Source organism: Oreochromis niloticus, linkage group LG3, assembly GCF_001858045.2.
Source record: "Oreochromis niloticus isolate F11D_XX linkage group LG3, O_niloticus_UMD_NMBU, whole genome shotgun sequence".
Classification (NCBI taxonomy): Eukaryota; Metazoa; Chordata; class Actinopteri; order Cichliformes; family Cichlidae; genus Oreochromis; species Oreochromis niloticus.
This window is the reverse complement of record NC_031967.2, coordinates 84,616,551-84,623,410: the sequence shown is the minus strand read 5'-3', so window position 1 is coordinate 84,623,410 and position 6,860 is coordinate 84,616,551. Positions and strand designations below refer to the sequence as shown.

At 40.6% G+C, this 6,860-nt stretch overlaps 1 protein-coding gene across 3 annotated transcripts in view; it reads left to right on the top strand.

Moving 5' to 3' along the window:
- The first annotated feature begins 2,470 nt into the window (after nucleotides 1-2,470).
- LOC102076416 (zinc finger protein 239) overlaps nucleotides 2,471-6,860 on the top strand; it is a 31,661-nt gene continuing 27,271 nt past the window's right edge. For all 3 annotated transcript variants that reach the window (XM_019356449.1, XM_019356447.2, XM_019356446.2), the window contains exon 1: nucleotides 2,471-2,577. The gene's annotated coding sequence lies outside the window, so the exon portion shown is untranslated. The remainder of the gene's footprint in view (nucleotides 2,578-6,860) is intronic.

Genomic DNA, 6,860 nt, shown 5'->3' with positions numbered 1-6,860 from the left:
ACATTGATATGACACCACAGCCATGCTATCATTGCTAACACTGATAACAGCATAAATTGAATTAAATCGGGACTTGATGAGAACTGTCGAGTATCACTAGAAATATTATAAACAGTCGTCTCCATACCACAGTTTGCTATCAGTAAACACCGACGGCATTCACTGTTAGCATACCACAGCCATGTTAGCGTGTATAAACGATAGTTAGCATATATTAGCACAGGTATCAATAAAGGACTACCGTATTAAACACTTTTACTAACCTCAGGCAGATGGACAGGCGCTCTGCAGGTGGGATTGAGCGCCTGTAGTTGGTGTCTAGGCGGGCGATTCTGGGACCGACGCGGGACAGCAGGTCCTCAAACTGGCGAGTGAAAGACGGTGATATCGCTGAAATCGGCCGTCATCCAGGCGCAGCTCCTCGAGCAAGTGGTGAAACTCACAAACTGCTCACGCCTCTGGAGGACCTGATGGACCCAGGTACGGCGAGGACGTCCTTAACGCCGCTGCTCTGCTCTCCACAGAAATAGAGAAGGGAGACTCTCTCTTCAAACGCTAGCTCGACAGCTGCCATCTAGCAAAGATACTGTCTGCACAACTTCTCCCACATCCCTCCACATTTCCGTTCACGCCGTCAAAAACAATTTACGCGCGATGATTTTCTTGGACACCTTGAATGTGCACGCGTCAAATTAGGGCGTTGGGGCGTTTTCGCTCGCGCTATCGCGTTCCGGTTGACACACCGTAATATGATACTGCTTTCACGTCAAAAAATTGTCATAAATAAGTCTCCAATAACACCAGAAAAAGTCGCCAGATTGTCGCTAGTCGCTTTTAGAAAAAGTCCTAAGGGTCTGAAAACTCGCTAATATAGCGACAAATCGCTAAGTGGCAACACTGACAGCGTCTGCAAATCGGCTTTCATCTTACCCAGACTGTAAGCTGTCATCTGTGAAGCGTGACGTGTTGTTTTTACATAGTTAAAAGAAACATAGTCAACAGCTGCTGACATAATGTGGATCGAAGATCCATAATTGGCCTACCTGTGGTTGAAAGTCTCGATAATGCACGGCGTTCACCGGTACACCGGCTTCTGCGAGTGTGACTTTATTTGAGTGATGAAAAAATAATAAAATATAATTTTATTTTTATATTTCAATATCACAATAATCTTCCAATTTAGAAGTACAAGTTTAAAAAAAAAGAAAGAACTAACATAAATAAAATACACTCAGCTAGAGCTGGGCGATATAAGATTTTTCATATCACGATATGTTTTTCATTTCAGTCGATAACATATATATCACGATATAAGCCAAATAACTATATTGTAAGATTAAATGTGCCGTTGCTCACAAGTAAATGTGAAATAATTAGCAGCTTGTTTTAATTAAATATTATTTCCCATAATAAGTCAACAGGTAGATGTACTTAAGGAACATGAGACTTCAGTTCAGAATAAATAAGGCAAATATTGCAAACTACACAAAAGGTAGCCGCTAAAGCGTTTAGTTTCAAATAGAACAAACAAAACAGACCACTAAATTGTCAATTCCACTTAGAAACAAAATTTTAATTCTAAAAATAATCTTAGGTCGTTTACAGAGAACAGACAAAATTGACTAACTTTTGTCAATATCAAATAAACTGAGAACTAAAAGGAATTCTCAATCTCTCCTTGTTGCATAGCTAGCTTTCAACAGTTTAACAGTTATTTAGTCTGACAAAGCCGAATGACGAATTAGCGCTTTCAGTCAGAGATTGAGCATGCACCGCTTTATTGTATTTCCAGACTTGCTTTCGGCACAATTTACAGTGCGCGCTACTCTGTTTTTGTCAGACTTGAAATAGCCGAAATACCTTCACACTGCGGAACTTCTGTGGCCCTTCCGTTCGACAAGCTCTCCGGAATTGGAACCATCATCTGTTTCTCTTCGGTAACCTTCGCTCACGCTCTCGGTTGATTTTTCTCTAGTCGGCAAACTCATTTCCTCCATTACCAGGGCGGCACGGCTGCAAAACAAATACACATGTGCGCCTGGCAATTGTGCTGTACGTAACAAGTCACGTGACGTGCCGCTGCGGCTGTGATTGGTTCAGCTCTGCGCTACTTAATTTGGATTGGCTGTTCTTTTTTTTTTTTAAGAGGACAAGAGAGATGAGGCCTATTGCAATAGTTTAATTTTCTATCGAGAAAAAGTTATTCGCAGTACATATCTTATCGTTTTATCGCCCAGCTCTACTTCAGCTAAATACTCTAATTTTTTTCCCAAACCACGCGGAGCCGCAGTGTACGACTAAAGAGCCGCAGGTTGCCGACCCTGGTTTAGTTAAACGCCCTAAATAACAGTTGAAACTTTGCACTTAAGTCACATGTTAACGTTTATCTAAACTCCACTGTGGTGATGTACAAAATGGTGTGACTGTCTAAGAACTGTAGGAATAATAATCCAGCATCTAAATCTTTTATTTCACAGCTCACAGGTGGAGGTGACGTATCTGAGGAGGAGGAGGAAGGCTGGCAGAGGTCTGGACCACTGAGGGAACAGAGGCAGCAGGAAGGCTTCACTCAGAAAGGTGCAGTTCTGCAGCACTGTATACATTCAAGATTCGAGAAGTTTATTGTCTGCAAACACAAATTGTTACTCAGAGCAATGAAATTCCTACTTTAGAGGTTCCCTTCACACAACTAAAAGAAAGTAATAATAAGTAAAACGGTGCTTCTTAGATCTTGTAGCTTATGTATGAGTGTAAACATAATTTAAAGTGCAAGTAGTTGCAACACTGTCACAGTGATAATATATACAGAATATGCAATATTAAGGTGTATATGTAGAGATATGTGCAAAAGTGCAAATTTACAGTTATGGATAAACAGTTGGTCGTAGTCAGTGATTCAGTAGCCTGATGGCCCGTGGATAGAAACTCTTTTTTTTAGTGTGGTTGTCCTCGCTTTCACACTCCTGTAGAGTCCGTCAGATTGTAGGAGTGTGAATCACGTGTGCTGTGGGTGGATGCTGTCCTTGGTGGTCAATAATCATCTCCTTAGTTTCTCAGCAGTTAAGGAGAGATTATTTTCCATGCACCAGGACACCAGCTCAGCCACCTCTTCCCTGCAGGGCTTCTCCTCACCAGAAGTGATCAGGCCGACGATGGTTGTGTTGTTAGCAAACTTAATGATGGAGGTGTTGCTCTTGGAGGGACACAGTCATAGGGGAAACGGTGTACAGGGGTGGACTGAGCTGGGTCTAATGTGTCTAGGATAGCTTCTTTAACACACGTTATAACTATATAATATCATGTTATTACAATATACATAATTATCACGTTGACACAATGATATCATCTCAAAACACTTGACGGCTGCTTTTCTGAGGTTATTCCTCTCAGAACCTTGCATACCTCCATCGAAGTCACAGTGAGTGAAGAGCTCTGTGCTGCCTCTGCTGGTAGAATCCAGAGGTGGGTCGAGTATCCAAAAATGTACTAAAGTAAGAGTAGCATTACTTTAAATATTATTACTCAAGTAAAGTGAAAAGTTGTCGTCAAAAAGTTACTCAAGTAAGAGTAAAAAGTACTGGTGAAAAGACTACTCAAGTAGTGAGTAACTGTTGAAATGTCCGATTTATTTTTTTAAATAAATGCTATCAGACAAACAAAACAAATAATATACAAATTTAGTATTTTCAAAGGAATATATGTAAAATATCAACAAAATAAGGCACAACAATTCTAATTTCCAGATTTCAGTTTTTCACAACATAATCCTTTTAATCAATATCTACAGTAAATAATATAAATATATAAACAGTGCAAACAATTTCCAGTGACAAGATATGCTGTAAACTTTATATTAATTTTTGCTCCAAATGGAGACCTGTGGAAAGATGTAAGGTTTTCAAAAGATTTAGGTCTGGTCATTATAGTGCTGTATACACTGCCAAGCTGCAGATGTTTGGCAAGAAGATTGATCACACTGGAGATGTTTTTACTGTTTACTTGTTGAAAAACAAATCTTGTCATTCATATCCCGCACAAACAGTTTGCAGTGAATTCCAGATTAAGTTTAAAATAAGAACGCATGCAAGGCTAAGCAGTGCTAGCCAATAGATCCTCCTGTTTGGCTGTTACTCTGGGAAAGACGAGAAAGACAGTGATGGAAGCCGTGACTTGAGCTGCAATGTAGCCTCTTAATCTCAATTGTACGTTTGTACAATAATTATCACGTTCGTACAATATAATATTTATATTGTACGAACGTGATAATTATGTATATTGTAATACATGGTATATATAGTATAACGTGATATAGCTCTATTTTCTTTTGCCTGGGTGGCAGCTCTATGCTTCTGTATCCGAGGCTTTTCAATGTGGCCTCACAAATTATCATGACTACAACAGCCATGAAAGAGTTGGATGGACATTGCTGCTCAATCACAGCTGCCTGGTTAATGTTTTCATTAGTAATTTAGCAAAGTTGATGGTGTGTGTGTGTTTCTGTGTGAGTGAAAGACAGAGAGAGGGAGATCAAGAGACAGATTTTAACCCGCTTCCTTCGCAAGCAATCGAGCAGTTATTACCGCCAACAAAGCGCAGGCCCGGTACATAGCTGCCATAACCCCAGCAGTACACTGACTTCATTACTGAGGTTATATTTATCAGGTTTTTATTTCCTGATGTTCGTATGTGTCCTACGTGTTTCAGTCACCAGACATGAACAGAGATGAACGCATTAGTTCGTCGCAGATCAAAGTGGAATGAAAGTGATTGGTTGAACATGTGTTCGTGATCTGTGTTGTCTGCATTTTCATCAGTGTAAGAGACTCAGCAGCAGATTAAAATAACATTTATACATTTAATAAATCACCAAATGAATACACGCAAGACAAGATCGAACCTGTTCCGACAATTGGAGTTGTATTCCCTCAGCTGCAGACTCGCTGCTGTTTAAATGTTTGAGAGGAAGATTAGATATAAAGCAAACGTCAAACATAGACTCAGTCTGCGTTCACATTTGATATGAGGCCAGGACGTATAGTGGCTGTGTCCTGTTTTAGATCATACATGTAAAATTGTTGTCTGACCTCCGTCGATCCAGCCGCTCAGAGTCCGTGGTTACCATGGTTACTGTATAAGCAGCTGTAATTTAAACAGCTGGCACAGCGGAAACTTACCGCGACATGAGGGTTTATGTTTGTCATTGCAAAAGAACTGTCTGAATGGTTAACTGAAGTTAACTTGGATAAATTATAGTTAAGGAGTATCACAGATTACTAGGAATGGGTATCGTTTAGGTTTTATCCGATACCAGTACCAAACCGGTGCTTAAACAGTGCTCGAACCGGTGCTCAAACCGGTGCTTAAAGAATGGAGAACACAAAATTGGTCCAAAACCTCTCATGTTCAGCTGTTTTTTGTAAAAAGATAACAATGTTAGCCTTTTCTGCAGCTATAGGGCATATATGGTATCACTCTTGGCTGGAAGCAGTGCTTAAACAATTGAAAAAACACAAACTTTGTCCAAAAACCTCTCATGTTTAACTGTTTTTCACTTTTTCTTTGGTCATTTTAGCCTTTTTGGGCAGGGTGAAGGGAGCATCTGCCATCAAACAAGAAGACAGCCGCATGTAACTACGGTGGTGTTTGCTAGTTCACCTTGCGTGCATTAATGCAATAATGTGTTTAGCGTACTCAACGTAAATTACACATGAACACATTAAGCTACTCACGCAGAGGAGAATGGCTGCTGCTGCCATCATCATCCGTCATCATTTCTGCTACACTGGCAGGGCTAGGGCCAGGACTGTACTCTTCGGGTTCTTGGGGATGTTGTTTGCTGTTGCAAACTCTGCTCCTCTCGGTGGAAACGCGCCTTCTCTTTCTCTTTGTATAAAACATTTTAAAAGTCAGTTTAATCTCAAAATTTACTGTTAATCCAAACACACCAGATAAAGAAAAGCGAATGGTTCAGTCTAACACATGTGCCAGTGAACCATTAAACGTCTGTAAGACTATGCAGTTATGAAACGTAACTTTAACCTCAGCCAAACTGATGTGCTCAGTTGTAATAAAACAGCAAAGTAAACGTGACCGACAGACAGAACCTGAGTGAATTAAGTCCAGTGTTGAACCACTCAGAGCTAAAACTCAGGTGAGGTTTCAAAGCTGTGTGCCGGTGAAGCGCTTTGTAGGGCAACAAGCTCCAGCAGCTCTGCGCTCGGGAAAAAAACTACATTTACTTATCTTGTGCAGAAAAATGTGCCGACATTGCGCCGACTGCCCAGTTAAACTGTGACTATACCAGGTAACGTGGGCCTGTTTCTTGAATTAGCAGCAGGTGTTAAACAGCTGACAGGTGAGGAGGAGGATGAATGCAGGTAAACTGAGGGCCTGTTGAGCTGATCGCTGGTGTCGTGAGAAAAATGTCAGCTCGTTCTTTATGTTACTGAAGCACAGACACAGAAGACCAGGCGGAAAGAGACGATCTTTCGGTGAAACTGAGAATCTGCGAATGCAACATGTGGAATATGTAAACAAACATATTCCACATGTTGCTTTGAGCTTGTTACACTCTGTCAGCTGACTGTTAGCAGAAATAGTGACATCTCTGAAACATCTGAGCACTTTTGTAAACGCAGGGGGTGGGTTCTGATGATCGATTCATCGATTAAATCGATTCTAGCTTGGATAACGTGATATCGATTCATTAAAATCCTGAATGGATTTTTAATATAAATTTATTTTGCCCGAAAAGCCAGAATCTCAGGTTAACCTCACAAATTTTCAACAACCACCAAACAGCTAAACAGTAAATGAGAGCAGGTACATGGATTCTGCACAAAGACGTAAACACAAAGCGC